This window comes from Panthera pardus, unplaced genomic scaffold, assembly GCF_024362965.1.
Source record: "Panthera pardus isolate Hobbes unplaced genomic scaffold, ASM2436296v1 HiC_scaffold_6, whole genome shotgun sequence".
Lineage (NCBI taxonomy): Eukaryota > Metazoa > Chordata > Mammalia > Carnivora > Felidae > Panthera > Panthera pardus.
In genome coordinates, this window is record NW_026526991.1 from 11,394,120 (window position 1) to 11,416,173 (window position 22,054).

Sequence of the window (22,054 nt, forward strand, 5' to 3'; positions counted from 1 at the left end):
GTCATGAATTTTGATAAGGGACAAAAGGAAAGACTGGGAAAGATTAGGGATGTGACCCAAAAAGAGACTGAGAATAAAGGTGGTGGCCCAAGGGACTATGGGTTTAATTCCTTTTTGGTCCAAAAGCTGACACTCGACTCCAATTCAACAAGCACTCACCGGATGTCAACAATGTCCACATCATGGCCCTAACGCACTGGCTACGAACCAAAGGTTTGGATTTGCTGACTTCTTCCATTTTAGAAACTTTTGATGCTGAATAAAGACATGTACTCTTTTTTCCCACAGAAAGATAAAATAGTTTAGTTTCTCTTCATCATTCTCTTTCTAAATAAGAAAGTTCTGGTCTCTGTACTAGGGTGTTTGGAAGCATTCTCTATGTGCTAAGTTGCCGTACTGGTTCGCTTTAGGTTTTGAGCTCCAAATAAGCTGCAGGTGAGCGTGGAGGTCTGAAGAAAAAGGAGAAAGTCCTAGAAATACAACCAAAAAGAGAAAGAAAAAGATGATGATGATAGATGAAAGATAGATAGATAGATAGATAGATAGATAGATGATAGATAGATAATAGATGGATGATGGATGGATGGACAGTTAGATGGGTGGGTGGATAGACTGATGGATGGATGGATAGATTGATCAATCAATCAATAATGAGATATACATCGGCAGATCTTGAGCTTCTAACTTATTTATGAATAAAGCAGATAAAAATTTGTAAATAAAAAACATAGAAAGTGATTTTTCCATGTTCATCCCTATTAATAAAAATATAAATAAATATATAAAGAGGTTGACAGGAGTGAGGTACCTGGGTGGCTCAGGTGGTGAAGCATCTGACTCTTGATTTTGAATCAGCTCGTGATCTCCCAGTTGTGATACTGAGCCCCATGTGGGGCTCCATGCTTGGCATGGAACCTGCTTAAGATTGTCTCTCTCCCTCTCTCTCTACTTCTCCTTCTCCCTCTCTCTCTAGATAAATTAATTAATTAATTAATTAAAGGTTCTTTCTCTAGATAAATAAATAAATAAATAAATAAATAAATAAATAAATAAATAAAATAAAGGTTGACAGGAGACAAAGAATGGAATGGTGCAGGACAGAATCAGAGTTATTAGGTGTGGTGGTGATGGTGGTAACAATGAAGATAGTGGTGAAGGAAGGTGGTGCTGATGGTGGTGGTGATGAGATGATCACGATGATGGTGGCCGTAGTGGTGATGGTGGTGGTGATGATCATGATGGTAGCAATGATGATGATGGTAATGGTGGTGATTATGTTAATGATGGTGGCATCAGTGGTGGTGGTGATGATGTTAGTGATGACGATGATGATGGCGGTGATGGTGGTGGTTGTGGGGATGGTGGTGGTGGTGATGGTGGTGATGACGGTAATGGTGGTGGTGATGATGATGTTAGTGATGACAATGATGACGGTGATGGTGGTGGCGATGGTGATGCTAATGGTGGAAGCAGCAGTGATGGTGGTGATGGTGGTGGTGGTGATGATGTTAGTGATGTTGATGGTCATGATGGTGGTGGTGGTGGTGGTGGTGCCAGTGGGGGTCTAGTGGTGATGGTGATGAAGACGTAGTGATGGAGGTGGTGGTGATGGAGATGGTGACAACAGTGATGATCATAGGGATTGTCATCATGATAAGAACGTTCGGAACATTCTTTACAGTGCCCAAAGGCTTTGAACTCATGGTGCTTCATTTTAGAAGAGAAACCCTATTCACAGCAATATGCTGGATTTGTCAAAACAACAACTATTTCTAATTCTAGTTCCACCACGAGTGTCACCTCAGCTCAGAGTTCAGAGAAAAGGGAGGAGAGCCACGGGCTCTTCCTGCCTCAAACACAAGCGGACCACTGGACAGGGACAAAGGAACAGTTACAGAAGCCAGGGCGAGGCTGCAAAAGCCCTTTCCCCCCTTCCCTCAACCACCCGCCCCCAGCCCAAGGTCATTCACTCAAATCAGTCCCCAAAATTGATACTACCTAATACCCTTGTCATGTGACAGCTGTGTAGGGGCTTTTACAAAATGCAAAAATGATTGTGGTCTGATTCCTGGTGGCTAAGTAAAAATCATTTGTGATCACTGAAACGTATTTACTTTTTAACTAGGTAGCGGCCGAGAATGAGGAATCCATGGAGAGCAATCTTCTGTAACCTCTTAAGGAGTCCCACGGACATAGCAAGGGGGGGCGGTCCGTGGCTGGTGCCTTGGCTGTTTTCCACATCTTCCTGTAAAGGCCTTTAGCCCTGACTGCCCACCACAGTTCACCGGAACTGTTCCTACATCCTTTTTTTTTTTTTAAGAAAATTTAAAATGCTGACGGATACACTGCCAACAAAATGATTTCTTCAAAAATAACCTAATAACTGAATATCAGATTAAGGCACGGGCAGCTGTACGGTTTCCTCTGGCCATGCCAGGTGCCAAAATAATTGCCTGCTCTGGTTGCGCCGAAAACTTTGGGGATGTTGGCTGTGTCGGAGGGCTGGACATTCCGGCAATGACATGAACCACATGTCCTTGGGAAGAGGGGGTGTGATGACGTCCCCAGCAGGGTTTGAGGAGTGGGAGAATCAGGTCAAATGCCTGGGGACGTACCTGGGGAGAGAAGAGGTTGCTGTCGGAGGTGCAGCTCTGTCTTGGGTATTAAAAGAAGGGGCTGGTGTCACCTGTAGAGAGGGAAGGTAGCCGTCTGGCTCCGGTCCAGTGGGGCGGGGGAGGGGAACAGGTGTGAATGACTAGCATGGAGGTGGAAATTGGGTCAGATCTGTAGTGTGGGGAGGCGTAGGGGGAATGTTATCGCATGTGCATGGGGAAGGATGCAGCCAAATTGGGTCACGTCTTTGTGGAAATGACGAGAGAACTGGGTCAGAACTGTGGGGGAGAAGGCTCGAGAATTGGGTCGCGTCTTTGGATAGAAGGGGGAATTGGGTCAAACGTGAACGTGTGTGGAAAGAGGGTAGTAGAAGGTGATAGAGAGAGTGGGCTGATTCTCTAAGATCAGAGGGGAAGGGGGATGAGGGGGCACCTTTGGTTCACACAAGGGTTAGAAACTGAGATTCTGACTGATGGCCATCTTCTCCCAGTTCTGGTGACTTGCTGGCCCCTGTCATGTGACATGGGACAAAGTCATGTGACATGGGACAAAGTCAGGCTTTCCTGCTCCTACCCCCCCCCCCCCAAATTGCGTGTCATAAACCTCAGCCAGGACAGGGTGTGATTCATTCTTCAGCGCTTTGCAAGCCAACCCCAATTGGCACCTGGGGAGGTAACAATCCCATCACTTGATGTGGCCCCATTTGACCTGGGGTCTAAGCCTGGGGAGCAGCTGCCCTCCCCTCTGGGTTCCAGCACATCAATAGGTTCAACCCTAAGCCTCCCTCCGTCCCCACCCCTGGCATCACTGCGTGACCTGATGACTCAGAGCCTCAAAGTACATTTTGTAAATGACAGCTCAGTAACAGGTTCCTATTAGCGACCTCCAAACTGGCTTTGTTCAAATCCATGCGATCAAGGGCCAGTCAAGCCACAGCAGTACTTAAAAGGGATGTACTTTTATTAATTAACTGAGTTCCCATTGGCTACTTGGTTGACGAGACCTGTTCTCAAGGCAAAAACAGAACGTGCTATTCACAACTCCGTCGGCTGTGACACTCTACGGAGAAAATGTATTAAATCCACAGAACTTTATTACGATTGAATCGAGCCACAGGGTCAGCACACGCCAGCACATACTTCTCCAGTAATTTCAGCTTCATTTATGCCCATGTGGGTTAAGGAGGGTTTCTATTAAAGCGTTCAGCACACCCGTGACCGGCCATGTCCTCTTGGGACCGACGTAAGGAGTTATAATGAGCCTCCTCAGATAGGGCCTCATTGGTTAAATCTGCATTTCACCTCCTTCTGAGAATTCCCTTCTATTGATACGGATCACCGTGATTAATGAGACAGGCTTCTGTGGCCTATGGGCCACTCTGATGCAGCCCCGAGGAAGATGCTCGTGTAGGCAGCACAGTGGTAGGGAAACCGTATCACTCCCTATGCCCCGGACGATGTTTAAGAAAGGACAGACCAAAGAACTAAATGCTTCCTATCCTTAAGGTGATACTGGTAGTATTTTGGAATGACGGGGAAAGATGCCTGACAAATACCCTCGTGGATCGAACAACGTGACTCTGGTTTTTCCCGGAGCCTTGGAATCTCTGAATGTAGAAGGATCTTGCAGAGTCTGAAAGCCTTCGCCAGGAGACGAAGAGAGGGAGAGGGACTGAAAGCGAGCCGTTCCCTCTGCAATTCAAATCAAACCTTCGTTTTCCTCCGCAGAGTTATTTTAAGTCATTCATTATTATTTTTCCTCTGAAGCGGAGGCCGGTTGATACCTGCAAGATTGTTAGAACCGAAGAGCGTAAAGAGGACACTGAAGTATTATGCCTGCTGCAATTTCAAATGAATTTGGTGCTGACAAAAGATTTTTAAAATACACACGCGTGCGCGCGCGCACACTTCATATTACAAGAGGCAGAAAGGGAGACAAGTCTTCCGACCGGCAGCTGAGGGAAACGAGGCCCCCGCCGTTTTTCTAGGGCCCTCGCTGAGGCTGGCCGGCAGATGTTCCCACACCGTGGGGTAGAGGAAATGGCACCAGATGTGGGGGCAGAGGATCTGGGCTGGCGGCGGTCTGCTCTTCCACTTCTGGGCGGTGTGACCTTGACCGAGGCCCTTTCTTCACCCTCTGAGGCTGTGCGTCCCTCTGTGAAACAGAGGGCGGGTAATTCCTGCCTCCTCGGTGGTGAGCCATGGCAGACAAAGGACCTTCTGGCAGATCGGCTCACTTCATGCCTCCTCCGAGCAGTCTCCCAGGAAAAGGGTGCTGACAAGGCCTGGGCTTCCAGGGTGGATCTGAGACTCCGGTGACTTAAAATAGGAGTCAGCTGGTGACCTGAGGCCAGTGGTTCAGCCTCTCTGGGCCTCAAGGTTCTCATTGGCAAAACGAGTGAAATCGTTATTCCGGCGAGCTCCTGACCTGGGCGGGGGGGCTGTGACTGACACACGGCAGGTGCACCGTCAGCGGTTACAGGTGACTCCGAGGGTCGCCGTGAGGATCCAGCCCGATGGCGCAGACAGCGCTCTCAGTAAGGACGGTGACTGCCGCTACCATCGTCACGCCTGTTGACCGTCACTGTGGTCGGCAGCGGTCACAGAAACTTCAAGCCAGTCCTTCTCTTCCTCCCTCTCTCTCTTTCTCAAACCTCTCCCTACGGAAAAGGAGGGAGCAGTGAGCGGGGCACTCGGGAGCCCTGACACTCCAGCGACAGCCGTGTCTTCAACTGGTAGGGTGACATCAGGAACTTAATGTAACCCAGCAGGCCCCGGGGGTTGTTTGATGGGACGTAATTCCTAGAGCCGTTATCCATACAAATGAGACTTGCCACCTTGGACGTACTCCCAGCTCTTTGAAAAAAAAGTCAACATAAAAAGACGCCCGTGTCACAGGATGGAATTCACTCCCACCCGGCTTCAGAAACTGACCAGAGCCTACCTGTTGGGTCCCAGGAGGAGAGGAGGGGAAAGGACTGAGACTTTCCGATCACTCACCTCCTAAGTCACTGTATTTTAGCCCCCCCACCCCAAGCTGACAAATACCAAAAGCAAGAAGTACTTTATGCCGGGCACTGTTTTAGATGACCAGCTGCTATCACTTTATCTTGACCCTCACTCGCAACAACCCTTTGAGATGTTCCTATAATTAAACTTGTCATACAGATGAGGAAACAGGCTGAGGGAGACTCACAGAGCCCATCGGTAGTGAGCTGGGATGCAAGTCTGGCTCCGGAGTGCCCACCTGGAGCCTCTCCCTGCCTCTCCCCTGCAGCGCAGGGCACAGTGGGTCAGCACGGGGTGTAGGGACTCAAACTGCCCGCGTTCGATCCAGCTCTCTCAGGGGCCCGCCCTCGGCCTGGGCTTCCTCATCTGCAAAATGGGAATGAAGAGGGTCCCTATCTCAGGTGTGGTTTGAGCATTAAGAGTAAAATGAGTTCGTCCTGGGTCCAAGGTGAGGGAAGAGGTGAAGGAACTTTCCCGAGGTCGCCCCTCCCCCTGCTCAGAGATGCTAGAACCAAGATGGCGGCCTGGCCCCATGGCACCATCCGCCAGAACCGACGCCAGCCCGCAGCTATCAGCCTCCGGGAGGGGCCCAGCCACCCCGAGCTCCTCAGTCGCCAGGGCTGACCTGGCCAAGCATGGGCACCACCAGGCCTTTCTTGATCCTGAGGGAGGGACAGCCACCAGCTGCCCAAGCCCCACAACCCACCAGCAGTCAAGTGCATTTGCCTCACTCCCCGGCACATCCCCTCCCCTCCCCTCCCGATGCACACTGCCCTCTCCCTCTCGCCTGGGTGTTGTCAGCTCCTGGAAGTGACAGGTAGAGACGACATCTGCTGAAACTCCAGTGCAGTAAACCATAAAGCACACTGCTCAGGTGAGGGCTTGGCATGGAGACTGGAACCTCTGGGTAAAGTCCAAAGCCCTTGGTCCCCTATCGGAGCTCACCTACTCGGCTTTCTCCAGCGCCACGCGGCAGAAGGGTTCCAGCCCTCTCTGCTCTCCCCCCCGGCTCTTGGGATCAAACCTCCTCCTTCGCTTCTTCCCTCGCCCGCCTCTTCTTCCGCACACAGTGCTCTTGCCTCTTGTTTCCACGTGGAGATGCCTTTTCCACGGCATTCGAGAATCCATAAAAGAGATCCGTGTGTGTGCTGCAAGACGTTTTCTTCATAGGCGGACTGCTTTCCACGTGAAAGTTTTACCAATCATTCTGCCGTCAGTGGAGTTCAGAGAATGCCACTTCCGGTCTTTTCGACCTTCTCTGAACCCTTGCTGCCCACTCGGGCTGATCGATCGCCTTCTTTCCCATCACTGGGCCCCCTCCCCACCCCCCACTGTCTTGGTGTCTGCAGAGATTCATTACTTCACTCCTTCAACACGTGTCTGTTAAGGTCCCAGGATGTGTCCGGCCCCATGCTCGGGGATCAAAGCAGTCAGCAAGGGAGATGCCATCCTCCGCCCACGAAGCCTACGGTCCTGGGGTCTGCTTCTCAGACATCAATGTGCACAAGTCACCCAGGGTCTGGTTGAAATACAGACTCAGGTTCAGGGGGTCGCGGGCGGGGCTCTGCTATGCAGGGGTCCAGTGATGTCTGATGGCAGTGACGATATGGGAGGTACCATGTCTGCTGGACGCGTGGGGAAGGAGGACTGACCATGTGACCTAAGAGCTAGAAGGCAACCAAAACTGCTCCCGGGTTCAAGGTCACCCCAACAAGCTGGGGGAAATCTGACATCCTGAGACCCAGCTAATGGGAGCCGCTGCTCTCTTATCCGCACAGAGCGGCACTGAAGACGGCCTGGTGGGAGCCGCCTCTATGCGTGTGGTTTCTCGGCCTCCTCCAGCTGCCTGGCCCCTTCCCATCTGTGCAAAAGGTTGCCCCTCCCGGGCCCCTTCCTGGTCTCCCCTCCACATGTTCCCAGTGTGGCTCTAAGTAAGGTCCGTGTCCCCTTGCCTCTCCTATCGAGGAAAGGTTTCTAGCTTTTCTGCGAATTTCATCTGCGTCCTTCTTCCCATGATTCCTTAGTGCCCTTCTTTCTTGCCTTTTGTTGGGGTTACGGCTGTCTTGCCCCTCTGAGCCCCGTCCGTACCCTCTTATCTCCGCATATACCTCTCTTCTCTTCAAAAAGGCTGGTCACTTTTCCCACTAGTGGAAGCTTCTTTCCTGGGTGAGGGGCTGGAAGAAACTGGAGTCCCCCCACCCTCCACAGCAGAAGCTCTGGGTTCCTGACGGCCTGGAAAAGAGACAAGAGCTTTGTCTTGCAGGACGTGGAGGCAGGGACTCCAGGCAGACCCTTGGAGCACACAGGCTCCAGTCACGTCTGCAACTTAGAGCACAAGTGTCCCAGGACACACGGCCAGCCCTTTCCCTTCGGCCCACAGGAAGGCTGGGAATGTACATGTGGTCGGAATATCCAAAAAAAAAAGCTGTCTGTTGACCAGTCTGCACTTTACAGAGCAGTGAGGTCCTGATACACAGATTTGCCTTAAGACGCCGGGGTTGGGGGGTGGGGGTGGCAGCTCTGAGCCTGTCTCTGGAACATGTCAGCCTGTAATCGCCCGTCACTCACAGCCCTCATCAAGCAAATGCCAATTGCAAGCAACAGGCCTCACGAAAGGGTATGAATTATTTAAACCAATCAGCTGTCAATGAGCGCAACAATTACGGGGGTCGAATCCAAGGGGAAAGTGAAGTGGTATTTTTCAGCCTGCTTGCAGATTGTCAGATTAATTTTCACTTATTTATTTCTGACCTTACGGAAAACGTATTAGCACAAGGTCAAAACATTTCTTTCTTTCTCTATAATTTGAGAACGTCAGAAGCATAGACATAGAAACCCGTAAAGAACGGACACTTTTTGGACCCGGCTGGCGATTCCGGCCGCCCGGCCTGCCCTTTTCACAGCTGACTTAAACTTTGAGCCTCTGTTTCTCCTTCAGAGAAGTCGGTATGAGAGGGCCTACCCTGAGAGTGTTCCGGACCCTGAACTCGTTGTAGGTAGAGCCTATTTTAAAAGCTCAATAATTTGGCCACTATGATCATCATTCTTTTCGATTATCAGGTTGTGAAGTACAAACTTAAAAATAGATCCCTCCAAACACACCCACTAGTCAGAAGATGTTACGCCTATAGAACCTGTATTTACATGTCAAGGTGAATAGTTATTTGTAATTGATGTAACCTCGTATGTTAGGTCAAAAGTTGGGTTGTGGAGTTTTGAGCGTCAAATGATGAACTGCCCCGGATCGACTGGGTTTTTCCTTAAATTCTTTTTCCACGTTTGCCCTCCCATCGATAGTCAATCACCGTCTAGGCCAACACCCCGGTGCTGGTCACAGTACCTGGCACACGGTGGACTGTGTTTAATATAGGCTTATTATTGATTTTTTTTTTTTTTGGATGAACGAAGTGTGTAAGGAGAATCTTATAGTTAGATCAGTGTTCTATGGAGGCTGAGAGGCAGAGGGAGACCTGATCCCTGTATTCAAATGGTTTATAATCTAAGTATGGAAAGAACGTGATCACAGGAGCGTGCACGCACACGTACACTCATGCACACACACGTGCTCATACGTGCACACGCACACGCATGCTGGCGACCATTGGTCCGCCACAGAGTAAAGCAGGTGGTTTGGACTCTGAGTGCCACGAGAGTTCAGACAGAACTTTCTGGCAGAGTCGAGACTCCAGCCAGGCCTCAGAGGGTGCATGGAGGGGGGGGGGGGCGGGGTAAGGACCTGAGGCAGGCCGACGTCACGGGGTGGGTGGGGAGGCAGGGAGCTGGATCCCCGTGGAGCTCTGGCTTATACCGAGGAAGCCACGTGCCCCCGCGTAGCCAGGACAATTTGTGGAGTGGGCAGGGGGAGCCAGGGGCGAGGAAGAAGAGAGGGCCGGGAACTCAGCAGAGGTAGCAAAGGCCCCGGAAGCAGCGAGCAATAGTACCATCTTCCTCCTGATTGTGCAGAGACCTGAGACGTCCGTGCGCCCGAACCGCTTAGAACAGTGCCCGGCACCAGGCAGGCGCTGGGCGGGCTTTGCCACTTGGTGGCCGTGGTTAACATTACCCTTGAAGATCTTGACAAGTAGCCGCGTAGATGAACTGCTTTAGGAGGCCGAGTCTGGCAAAGCAAAAAAACCAAGATAATTACCAGATATTTAGGCCAGAAGAGAACTGATTAGCATAGCTCTGTAAGGCACACTTTAACAACACCCAGTGACCTAATTTCTCGAAGGAGAAACACGAACCCTCGCTTTATTCCTCCCTGATCCAGAGGCGATGTGATGGCAAAACACAGTATTCCCTCCCCAGGCTCTTCCTCTCAAAGGGTTTTGAACCAGGGAAATCATCTGAACAGCCTCTCAAGCTTCTGCGTGGACTTAACATTTCCCCCATCACCAGGCATGTGCTTATTTCATAATAATAACTGGTCGCAAGTGCTCCTTCTGGCCTGCACTTTCTCCCCGTTAAATGGCCAAATTCACCCAGCAGCCACTGCCTGAGGTGCAGTGCTACGTCCTGGACAGGACCCAGAGCTTAGAAACGAGGGCCAGGCCCTAACTGTCGAGTGAGGTCAAGGGCCACGGGAGCAGAACAATGAAATCAGTTCGAGGGACCAAACTCTACAGGGGGCTCAACAGAGGCACAAAAGAGGGAGTCGTGAGTTCCAGGGTGGACAAAGGGGTCCTAAGCAGAGGCCAGATCACCAAAAGCTTTGACTGCCAGGCTGGGAAGTGTGGCTTTCCCCTGAGGGCAACGAACGAACGTTTTAGAAAAGGGAGGGGTATATGCAGCTTTAAAATAATGAGAGCAGCTCTTGTTAATTCAGCATCTACTAGGTGCCAGGTGCCGCTCTAAGTGCTTCATGCACACGGGCTCATTCTAGCTTCATGACTTGTGGGTGAGGAAATGGATGTCCAGAATGGGCAAGCAATCTGCCTGGGGTCACACAGCGTGGGAAGGGGCACACCAGACTTCGAACGTAGGCAGCCCCAGGACCCACATGCTCATCACCAGGCTCTACTCTTACCAGAAAAATCACTCTGTCTGCATGTGACGGTGGGCGCTGGGAGGACAGGAGCGAGGAGGCGTTTGGAACAAACCCAGCAGGTCCCCAAGGCTTCTCTTGGCCAACACTTCTTCCCGATAAGGCGTCTCCTCCCACTGGCCCCTCTGCCCCGTCCCGGGGTCCTTCCGGTGGGACCTCCACCCCCAGCAGCCACCTGGGGGCATCCGCCAGGCCCTTCCCCAAGGAGCCAGCCGCCCAGTGTACCCCCTCATCCGAGCTGAGTTGTAAAATCAGGAATCGATTTCTTCCGGGTCTATTCCCTTTACGTTTCAGCCTAAAACACATGCTTTTCTCCCTGGAAATTCCTATCTTAATTCTGCTTTCTTGTTCTGTAAACATTAGGAGATGATGCTTATGAGGAACTCTGTTTTATTACACTGCAGTCTAGCAAACATAATCGAATTAGGTGATGCTTTATTTGAGCACTCTTCACCGGGTTCTTCCTCCCAGATAGCACCGGCCTCACAGCTCGGGCTTCCTCATGGCCTCTGAGCAGTGAGGAGAAAGAGAAAAGGCCCGGAAACCAAGCTCCCATCCTGGTCCCCCACCCTAGCGGGTGGCCTCAGACAGGCTGACCCCTGACCTGAGCTTAGATCCCGTGTCCGGAAAGTGAGGGTGCAAATGGTGCCCGCCCCCTCTGTCTTGTAACGTGGCTTTTGAGATTAACCTGCACCATCCTGGCCACTGGAGAAACTCGCCCAAGAGCACTGGGATGAACATAAGCTCTGGGGGAACAGGAACTTTGGCGGTCCTTCCCATCACTGGATCCCCAGTGCCCAGAACAGTGCTTAGCACCGAGTGGTTTTCGGAATTTTTGAATGAATGAATGTCAAAATAAGCCTCTCGGTTTCTCAGCATGCGCGCACGTGTGTGTGTGTGAGAGAGAGAGAAAGAGAGAGAGAGTGAGAGAGAAAGAGGAGAGAGAGAGAGACAGAGAGACCCTGCAACTTTCTTGGCTCTTCTATCCTTACTATAACACTTTTCAATTCTGTTGTGCGCTCCGAACCCGCCTTGCGATTCCTGACTCACTAGGTCTGTGGAATTAGGTCTGCACCGTGTCAAGTTACAGACCTTTTTGGCCCCCTGGTGCACAGCCCAGCCAGAGGGAAGGAGGGGCGGGAAAGAAGCGGTTGGCCAGGCAGTGCGGAGGAGAGCCCTTGGAGATGAGGGTGTTGGTTATTGGACGTGCTCCTTAATGGACTCAGGTGTGGCCCCTCCTAGGCATGATTTGTGCTCGTCCCTGCAACTGACAGCCTGGTTCCTTCTGAGCCTCTTCAGGGCATCGGTGCCCTTGGTGAGAAGCGGGCCCATGTGACTGAGGCCCGTGTCCTGAATTTCCCTTGTCATCCAGCCCCCCACAGATGGGGAGCTGGGTTAGGGCTGCCTTGTTCTTGCCTGGGACACAGCGGGTCCCCGTGACGTGGCTTTGCTGCACTCTGAACAGTATCAGGCAGTCATCTGAGGCGCCCAGGGATGCTGAGGACCGCGAGCAAGCAAACTCGTTGCATGTCTGCTTCCCACAGCTTGTGGGAGAGGCCCCCCTGAGACACATTAATAAAGATTAAAGGTCCTCCAGGCCCTGTGATCTTCGCCATGTCAAAAGGAAACAGTCACTTTTCCCTTCTCGCCGCCGTTTATTAATATTACAGGGCTTTGCTCTAAAAAGAAAAAAACGCAGGATGCTGGAGAAGATGGTATTCTGAAGGCTCTCACTCTTATATCGCTTTGTCATTTCTCTGTGTGCGTGAAGCACTCATCAAACCTCCAGTTTCTCTGATTTGGGGGCGTGCAGGGATCACTCTTTCCTCTACGTACCCCTTGGCCAAAACCAAAGACCTTCAGATTTAGGGGCCCCAAAGCAGACTGGGTCCACAGAGAGCAGGGCCGTCCAAGATGTCACCCGCGAGGGGGAAATACATCTCCCTGTCACTCCGGACGTTCTGAGCACTTCCTCCAGCCAGACCCTGGGAATAGGCACGTGTTGACAGATGCACCCAGGGGTCTGCTCTCGTGGGGCTTCTGTTCTGATCAGGACTTGCCTGAACCAGCCAGGGGATGGGAACCTGGGGTCCTTGATCAAGGTCTTTTTGGTTTTTAGCCATTGTTATTCTCGAGACACATCCTGAGGGCTCAGGATTCATTCGGCAGCTATTGTTTGAATCACCACGTGGTGTAGGGCCCTGGGGCCATAGACACACCTAGGCCAGGGTCGCAGAACAGAGCCGAGTTAAAAAGGATGCGACTTAAAAGGGATGCGTTCCCAGCTGCCTTCTGGAGAGCGAACCTGAGTTCAGCTCCCGTCTCCCCAGCCACGAGGTGGAGAAAAGACCAACCCCACTGCAGAGGGGGCACGAACGGCCTTGCACGTGCCCGGGAGAAAGAAAGTGCTCTGGAGATTGAATCCATTGTAACTGTGCAGGGGGTGTGAGCCTGCGTCGAGGGGATGCCAGGCTACAGGAGCACCTACCTCTAGTGCCCTGGCAGGAGGGCTTCCTGGAGGAGGAGACACTTGAGCTGGGCCTTGAAGGACACACCAGATTGAGTCAGGCAGAGGTGGGGAAACAGTCACTGCAGGCAGAAGGAACACAGAGGCCAAGAGGCGTGGGTTCACCCGGCGAGTTTGGGGAAATGTGAGGAGAGTAGAGGAAGGAGCAGGGACCGCGCCAGGAAATGGGATGAACGAGTGGCCCTGAGCAAGTTAGTGACCGCTCTGTGCCTCAGTTTCTCCAACTGTCAGGTGAGGCTATTTATAGATGTGATGACATCACAGGGTGGCTTAGAATAGTGCCTTAGAATATAATTAATAAGCTGCCATTAATTCTCTGGTCTCACAAAGAGGGATATCATCACACCCATTTTTCAGGTGAAGAAACCAAGGCTCAGAACAGTTAAGGAACTTGTCAAGGCCCCACTGGGAGTGAGCGTGGAAACACTGCTCAAATCCAGCCAGTCTGAGTCCCCGGCCCATTAGGCCACTTGGCCTCTCATCCCAGAGGTGCTCATCCTGTGACAAGGTCTGGGCCAGGTCTCCCCCCCACCTAGGGGGCCATCAGTTTTGACGCCCATTTCCCTCGGTGACATGCAGGGGGGCTAGTTCCCAAAACAGGTTTCCAGTGGGGATAACCCAGGCCTTCATAAGGGGGACCCTAGTTAAAATTGAGAGATTTGGGGACAGCAGCATCACTGGTGAAGGGGCAGCTGGTCTTAAGCACAGATCCCGGGCCAAGCCCCTGACACTCGAGTCGGTGCCGAGCCCCCCCACCCGACATCCTTCGTGGAGGGCAGTTATCAACCCCGTTCGTAGACGAGGGCATCATAGGCAAGGGAGAGTCCTCTGTCCCAAGTCACTCAGTTCAGAAGTGGCAGAAGTGAGATGCCACACCTCTTCTTCCCTGGAGATCACATAATCTCTGACAAAGGGGGCAATAGGTTTCAGCCTAAGGGGTGTTCTCAGGAGGTCAGCACCTGAATTTTGCTCAGCAGCCTGCAGGGAGGGGACTGGAGAGAGCCACACTCGAGCCAGGAATGGGCCTAATCGATGTGTCCACCCAGCTCCCTGTTCCATTTCTCGACACTGGATTTGGACGGGAGCCTCCACGCAATCCTGCTCTCACACGCAGCGCCTGGGAGCGCCGAGCACGAAAGCGATTGATTTCACGGTCACGGGGCTTATAGCCGAGGAACGCACGGCCCCGCGAAGGCCTGAGCTCCGAGAACATGTGCTAACACCGACACAGGGCATCAGCATCGTGGCCAGCAGCTATTGAGTGCCCACTGTCTACCGAGCGCTGCACGGCACTTTCACTGTATCTCCCTTAATCCTCTAATCATCTTGTGCTGTGACCATCTCCATTTTCCAGATGAGAACACTGAGGCACAGAAAGAGTAGGTAATTGACTCCAAGGCACACAGCTCAGTTAAACACTGGTAAGACATCTGATCCAGGAAACCCTGGGTGAGTGGGGAGTGGATAGGGCTCAGGATGCATTCCCTGGGCAGATGGCCTCTGTGTTTATTTCACCACCCACCGCCCAACTGTAGGTGCACCCACCATGGGGGGCCTTGTAGGTGAGAACCGGGCCGCATGCACTCTGCCTGGGCAAGATGGGGGGCCCGGGCCGGCAGAAGGAAGGAAGCCACCGCGCTGAAAGTGGCAACGTCTTTGTTTATGTGGGAATTTGGTGCCATGTGCTCCGTTCGGCTTGAATCACGCTGGCAAGAATTCCAGGAGCAAAACGTGGAGTTTCCTTGTGATTTTCCCAGACAGAGAGTGAGAATGGGCTGGAACGAAAGCACTAGGAGGAAACAATGCCGGAACGTGGCAGATGCCTTGTGCCCCTCGCATCCAAGGGCCGCGGCAGCGGGGTGAAGGTAGCAAACAGAAGCCGAGGCCACGGGACTCTGTCTCCCCCCACGGTGATCGTCCCCAGGCAAGGGCAGGGAAATTTCCTGTTCGATTAGGAAGGGAATTCGACAAATATTTGCTGAGCGGCCCGCATGTTATGCCAGATCCTGTCGTGGGCACCAGGGACGGGAGATGACTCAGGCTCATCCCTGCCCTGCAAGAGCTCACCGTCTGATGAGGAACAGTGACACATTAACACACAAGCACATACAATAAGGCAGCACAGCTGCGTGCTGGGTGATGAGAAGCAACTTGGGAGGCTGAGGCTTCCGCAGGTACCAGCCGCAGAGTCCCGAGGGGATTGTCCCCTTCTGGCTCCCAGAGGAGGCTGGGTAGTCAGACCACACTAGAAGGTACGGGGCCACTGGGCCACTGTCCTCCCTGGAGCTCTGGTGGAAGGGAGCCAAGGCGAATGAGTCAGGCTCTTCTGGAGGACTGCTTACTCAGGCGGCCGAGGCAAGAGGAGCCGTGGGGGCCTCCTCTTGGGGCGGCAGGCTGGGGGAGGGGCAGCACGGGGAATTGGGATAGTCAAGGTTTTCCCTCTACCTGCTAGGTATTAGCAAACCGGCACAGGGGGGATTTGAACCCAAGTCAGTCTGGCGCAGAAAGCAAAGCCCAGCCCAGTCCATCAGAGTTCCACCTGCGTCCCCTTGTCCCCTCCCCGTCTCTCTCCCCTGACCCTGCCATCGACCCCCTCCCTACAGTGGCCCCTGGGTCCTGCCTCTCTGGTCTCACTCCCTCCCTCGCCTGACTGGTCTGCTGCTCCACAGGAAAGAGTGTAGCTTTTTGAGTCAGGAAGGCACAGCACACCCTTACTAGCTGAGTGACCTTGGGCAAGTTACTTTAACCTTTCTGAGCCTCAGTTTCTCCCTTGTAAGATGAAGACCTGGGGGGCCTCTAGGAAGCGAGGCTTGTGGAACGTCAGCATACAGTTCTCCGCAGAGAGGCCATCTGACCAGCGTTAACTCCCTTCCTCCTCTCCTTTTCTCCTCCTCGAGAAATGCCAGCGGGATCTCCATGGTAGATGGGCTTCTGCCCACGCCCTCTCCCACACGGCCCCACCCCGGCCTCTTTTCCGAGAAAAGTCAGGTTGCTGTCTAGGACCTCCCCATCGAAAGGATGGAACCCTGCCTTCCCATTTGCCTTAACAATGCGTTAGGAGTCTCTCAGTGGGACTCTGTCTACACCTACTGGGAAGCTGTGGGTATTTTCCGTCCCCCATCATCTCTTTCACTCCCAAAGGCCCGAAGTTTCCTACCCACCGGGCAGGGTGGTATTTCCTCTTCCGACGGGAGCTCCTCTCTGGCAAAGCCACGCGCTAGGGCAGAAAGGGCGTGCATTTTGGAGAAACACCTTGCGACTCATTCTCCCCTCTGCTCACTCCTGTGACAGGCAGACCCCTTCCCTCCCTGGCAGTCACTGCTGCTCCCCCAGCCCAGATGCATCCCCCACTCGGCCCTTCCCACGCTGGGCTCTGTCTTATCTCTGTCCCTGACCGCCCCCCCTCCAGCCCAAGGAGAGCCCACCCCCAATTCTCTCCCCATCACTGCACCTTGACCGCTTCCTCTGTGGCACTATCCCAGCTGTGATTATCAGCTCTGCTTTGTTCACTGTCAACGTCCGCCGTGGATCGGGAAGCTCCATGAGGGCAGAACATTCCTGCTTTGGCCACTGGCCGGGTACCCAGTACCCGGGCAGGGTCTGGCACACGGTAGGCCCTGGGTATGAATGTGCTAGAAGAAGGAAGGGACCAGATGAGAGATGGTTGATGAGGACAGGCTTCAGTCTGAACTCCGTCCCGACACTCGGAAGCTGCAAGATAGTAAATTATCTAGCTTCTGCGCTTCATTGTCCTCATCTGTAAAATGGGAACAGTAATAACCATTCCAAGTATCTTTCTTGTGCTCTCAGACATGAAATGCTCGGTACGTGGTGAGTGTTTCTTTCTGCTTGGCTTACCTCCCCCCGCCTCATTAACAGTCTGCCCAGTGGTGCCCACCCCTCCCCCGCTTTTTTGGCAAGGACAGCAGGTCCCCTCATGTTACGGGAGGGATCTGCCCTGACCGTGGTTCTTGTCCTGGTTTGAAATCCACAGCCCGGGGCCCGTCTTCCTCCCAGTAAAGGTCAGAGTATTTTCCCTTTACACCTGCCCGCACTCAACTTCATGGGACATTTTTTTTGGTTCGCTCCTGTGGCTTTGTGAAGTCTTTGTTCTTATTTGCTGCGTTTGTCCTGTAAGGATTCCCAGGGACCGTGCTGGCACCCTACTGCAAACCAGGACATGCTGTAATACTCCATCATAATACACTTACATATGACAGCCCAAGCGGGACATCTGGACGGCCCCCTAGAAATGACAAGTCTATGGGCTCATTCCCCGCAGGCACAAAGTCCATGCCAGTCCCTGGTCTCACTGAATCTCTGTAGGGCCGTGGGCACTGAGAGCAGTTGGAAGAGGACAAGAATTTGAGAATTGCTTTGTGCCCCCGGGCACCAGAACCATACCAGGATTTCACCATCTGCCTGCTTCATTAGGGTCCCAGAGATCTCTGCGCCAGCTTGATATTCTGGAACCAGAAGCCTCGGCTCCCTGGGTCAGGGCAGAAGAAATACACAAACTTTAGGACATTCTTCCTTGTTACAGCACTGCCCATCCCCAGGCCAATCTTATCATCCAGTAAAAAAAAAAAAAAAAAGGTCTAAGATTATGAAAATGAAAAACACTGTACAAGTTGAAAAAACATTCTAGGCACAGACTATAAATCCAATGTCTAGTCCCATAAGCTCCTCAACCCAGGGACCATTCGTACAACTGCAGGCAATTCCAGCCCAGCGTCCCCCAGCCTGACTTCTGGAGCAGCCTCCACACCCCTCTCCCCACCCCCATCCCCCCCCCCCCCGCCCCCCAGCGGAGGCTTCCTGAACCCAGACTATGCTCCTCTGTCCTTGACACATGAGCCAAACGTGTTCTCCGGGACCAGAGTCTTTTGCTTTGAGGTTCTGTGTATCCCAAGGTCTAACCGCAAAGCATAACCTCCTTTCCGCATGCTGTTGGGACCCTAGACGTGGACGCCTGGGTTCTCTTTGCCCAAAGCTACTTGATCTCCCTTAAAGAAGGCACCAAGGCAAGAATTCAGCACTAATCCTCCACGACTAAGCCACAGACGTTCCACACACATACACATACACGGTCATCTCGCCACGAGGTTCGTGCCACACGGTGCGGCCCCCATTATCCACAGTCGCTGTCCGGCACTTCTCTGTGCCAGGCGCTGTGCCCCGCGCTGGGCTGCAATGGTGGGCAGAGCAAACGAACGTCCTCCCCCTCGTGACGCGCCCTCATGCTACAGGAGATAGACAAGAAACAAACAAAAAAGCAGAATATAGGTCAGATGGAGGTAAGTGCTCTGGAGAATTCAATAGGGAAGGAGGCCGGGGACGGGCAGCCAGGGGAGGAGCAATCTGAGTAGGGAAGGCCGGAGAAGGGAGGCCTCAGTGGGAAGAACATCAAGGAAGTGAGGAGAAGAGCCACATATCTGGGGCAGAGCCTCGTGTGGCAGGAGAAACAGGAATGTGCTCTGTGCATTTGAGGAAGTGCAAACAGGCCAGAGTTCCTGGAGTTAGGGGAGGCTAGGGAGGCAGCAGGGGCCGGACTGAAAGGACTTTCTTTGACTTTTGCCTTGAGCACAGTGGAAGCCTTTGGAGGGCTTTGAGTGGAGGAGGGTAGTGATCTGGTTGGTGGGTGGGGAAGAGACCACAGGGGCCAGAGTGGAAGTAGGAAGGCCAGTCAGGAGGCCATTATACCAGTCCCAATGAGCGAGGACGCGGCTTACACTGGGGGATGGGGAGGGTGATGAGAAGTGGTTGGATTTGGGCTGTGTGTTTAAGGTAAAACCAACAAGATTTGCTGTGGATTGAATGTGGGTTATGAGAATAACACGAGTCAAGGATGAGTCTAAATTTGGGGGCCAGCTTAGAATCATGAGCACACACACCAGTACGCAGCCTTTCCAGTCCCTGAATCATTTATAAGAAAGTCAATTGCAAGAGCCCAGCACCATTTCCTGGGTACGTTCAGCTCCTAAGTTAAATTAGTTCCCAGAGGTAACAAGTTAAGAGTCTATCTGTCAGACTGTTCCATCCTATGCTGCTTGAATGTTTCCGGTAGCCCTTGGTGTGGACCTAGCTAAAGAGAGATCTGGAAGTCTTAAGTAAATCACGGCCATTGGTAAGCCTCCTTCATTTGTTCAAAAAACATGTACTGATTATGTGCCAGCAGGTATGGTCTTAGCTCTGGGCTGAATCTATAAAGAACAATAAAACATAGCTGGTCCCTATCCTCCAGAGTCTTCTGGCCAAGGAAGGGAGACAAAATGTAAACTGTGAATTACCACGTCGAGGGGAGTGGGGTACCAAAATAGGACCTAACCAAATTGATGGCCAGGACGTCAAGAAGCTAGCAATTGCTGAAGGGGTGGAGGAAAGCTTCACTTGGTCCAGACTTGAATTACTTAACCAAGACCTCCGGTAGGAGCGCCAAAATTGTCCTTACAGGAACTATTCTGTCATAAACGCATGCACTTGAGGAGTCCTAAAACATCATAAAGCTCCAAGTGGCTCAACTCTGCAAAAAAAAAAAAAAAAAAAAAAAAGTCACATCTTAGTCAAGGAGTAATTAAAAGAATTCTAATCCAATGTCTACTCCTGATCCCTAAAGAACACGAATCCCTAGAGACGACCCAATTCCTAACCCACAGAAACAGCTCTCACTTCTTTTGCCTCCTACACCAGACCCCAGAAGTCTCTGGCCCAGGCCCCAGCATTCTGGCCTCTCCTCTCCCCAGCCACAGCTGCCTTAAGTCGTGATGCACTCAGGTTCCCTCGCTATTCCTCCCCCCACTTTCTGCCTGCCTCTCCGCTCCTCTCAACTGTTTCCTCGTCCTGCACAGTAAGGATCCACAGGCCAGTCTGGCAAAGGCTGGGTCTTTCAACTTTTCAAAAGAAGCCAAATATTCAGTTTTTCATGTGAAACCTCCCAATTTATCCATGTTAGCAACTCATCCACATTTTTAAAAGAAAAGAAAAAAAAAAAAGGAAAGAAATACCATGGGGACCAACTTTGTGTTTGCATAACAAAAGATTTCTGCAGACAGCCCAGCCCCCCTGCCCTGCAAGGGGGCAACTTTGCCTCCTGGCCCTACCGCTTGCTTAACTTAACGCCAGGAACATGGCCTGAGGCTTGTCTGCCTCCTCAGGACTCGAGTGAAAGTTAACTAGCCATTGAAGACCCGACCTAAATTAATTGCTCAGCAGGGCATCTTCCCCACATTCACTCACTTGAGCAGCATTACTGAGCACCTGTCGTGTGCTTGCTGACTACCCGCTGGGCAGAGACCTCAGAGGTGCAGTCCCTGCCCTTGTAACCCTACAATCCTGTGGTCGAAGGAGGGGAGAGGGGGAAATGGGTGATGGGCATTGAGGAAGGCACTTGCTGGGACGAGGACTGGGTGTTGTACGTAAGCAATGGATCATGGGAATCTACCCCCAAAACCAAGAGCACACTACACAGTATGTTAGCCAACTTGACAATAAATTTTAAAAAGAGAGAGAGAGAAAAAAAAAAAAACAATCAAGAAAACACATCCGGGCGCCTGGGTGGTTCAGTTGGTTGAGCTTCCAACTCTTGATATTGGCTCAGGTCAGGATCTCAGGGTCATGAATGGAGCCCCGAATTGGGCTCCACGCTGAGCACAGGGCTTGCTTGAGATTCTCTCTCCCTCCCTTTGCTCCTCTCCCATGCTCACGCTCTCTAGAAAAGAAAAGAAAAGAAAAGAAAAGAAAGCACACCAATCATTGTCCAGTTGCTGCTATCGTAAGACTTACAGAGAAGGGGTGTGTGGAGGGTGCCTCTGTGGTAGCGAATAATGGGGAGATTTAACTCAGGGGTTCAGGAAAGGGATGAGAGTGAGCAAGAGCTAGAGGGAGTGAAAGGTGTTCTGGAAACAGGGGACAGAAGGGTTTGCATGCAAACAACAGTGTATTTGCAGGGCCAAAAGGAGGCCCAAGAGGCTGCATTGCCAAGACGGAGGGCAGGATATGGCAGAAGAGGCAGACAGGGCGAGCTTGAGCAGGCCCTTGAGGTCATGCCAGGGACTTTGACCTTCATCCTGGGCTCTACGGGTAGAAGGTAGCAACTATGGGGAGTGGTTGGAGGGGACATATGGGGACGATGGAGACCAGTTAAGAAGCACATTACAAGGAAGCACCCAGGTAGTTTGGCTGAGGGTGGTACTGAGAAAATGGAGAGGAGTAGACAGATCTAAAATATATTTAAGGAACAAAACGGATGGAACTTGCACGTGGGAGTCCAAGGAAGTTGGTAAGTGTCAAGGGTGACTCCCTTGATTTCTGGCTGGTGTAACCAGGACTCATTTACTCACAAATATTTCTCTCTTTTTTTAATGTTCTTTTTATTTCTTTCTGAAGGAGAGAGAGACAAAGCACGAGCAGGGGAGGGGCAGAGAGAGAGGAAGACACAGAATCCGAAACAGGCTCCAGGCTCTGAGCTGTCAGCACAGAGCCCGACGGGGGGCTTGAACCCATGAACTGTGAGATCATGACCTGAGCCGAAGTCGGACGCTCAACCGACCGAGCCACCCAGGCGTCCCACAAATATTTCTTGAGCATCTGTCCTATACATAGCTCTGTTCTAGGTCTAAGGTTACAGTGATGGACAAAAGGGGTGAGGACCCCTGCCCTTGTGGCTCAGTCCCCAGTGGGGATTGATGCAACAAAAGAAGTCAAAGATATAGCATGTTGCTAAGACCAGCTACATAATTTGTGGGACCAAGGTCAGAATGAACTTGCAGGGTCCCTTGTTTAAAAATAGATATCTTGGGGTGCCTGGTGGCTCAGTTGGTTAAGCGTCCGACTCATCATCTCAGCTCAGGGCTGGATCTGAGG

At 52.1% G+C, this 22,054-nt stretch overlaps 1 protein-coding gene and 1 long non-coding RNA gene across 9 annotated transcripts in view; one reads left to right on the forward strand and one right to left on the reverse strand.

Annotated features, from left to right (window-relative positions):
- Positions 1-22,054, forward strand: part of CACNG2 (calcium voltage-gated channel auxiliary subunit gamma 2) — a 111,059-nt gene that overhangs the window by 20,358 nt on the left and 68,647 nt on the right. The window lies entirely within an intron of this gene.
- The window catches only part of LOC109265513 (uncharacterized), a 108,284-nt gene continuing 95,565 nt past the window's right edge, over positions 9,336-22,054 (reverse strand). For 2 of the 8 annotated variants that reach the window (XR_002079231.2, XR_008419690.1), the window contains 5 exons: positions 18,279-19,715; positions 17,404-17,681; positions 16,644-16,824; positions 16,354-16,409; positions 14,600-14,981 (listed from right to left, as the gene is read on the reverse strand). This is a non-coding gene — a long non-coding RNA (uncharacterized LOC109265513). Of the gene's footprint in view, positions 9,739-11,615; positions 12,345-12,385; positions 12,651-12,931; positions 14,982-16,353; positions 16,410-16,643; positions 16,825-17,403; positions 17,682-18,272; positions 19,716-22,054 lie in introns of those variants that run through there. The other 6 variants (XR_008419691.1, XR_008419689.1, XR_008419692.1 and 3 more) reach the window with 6 other exon arrangements.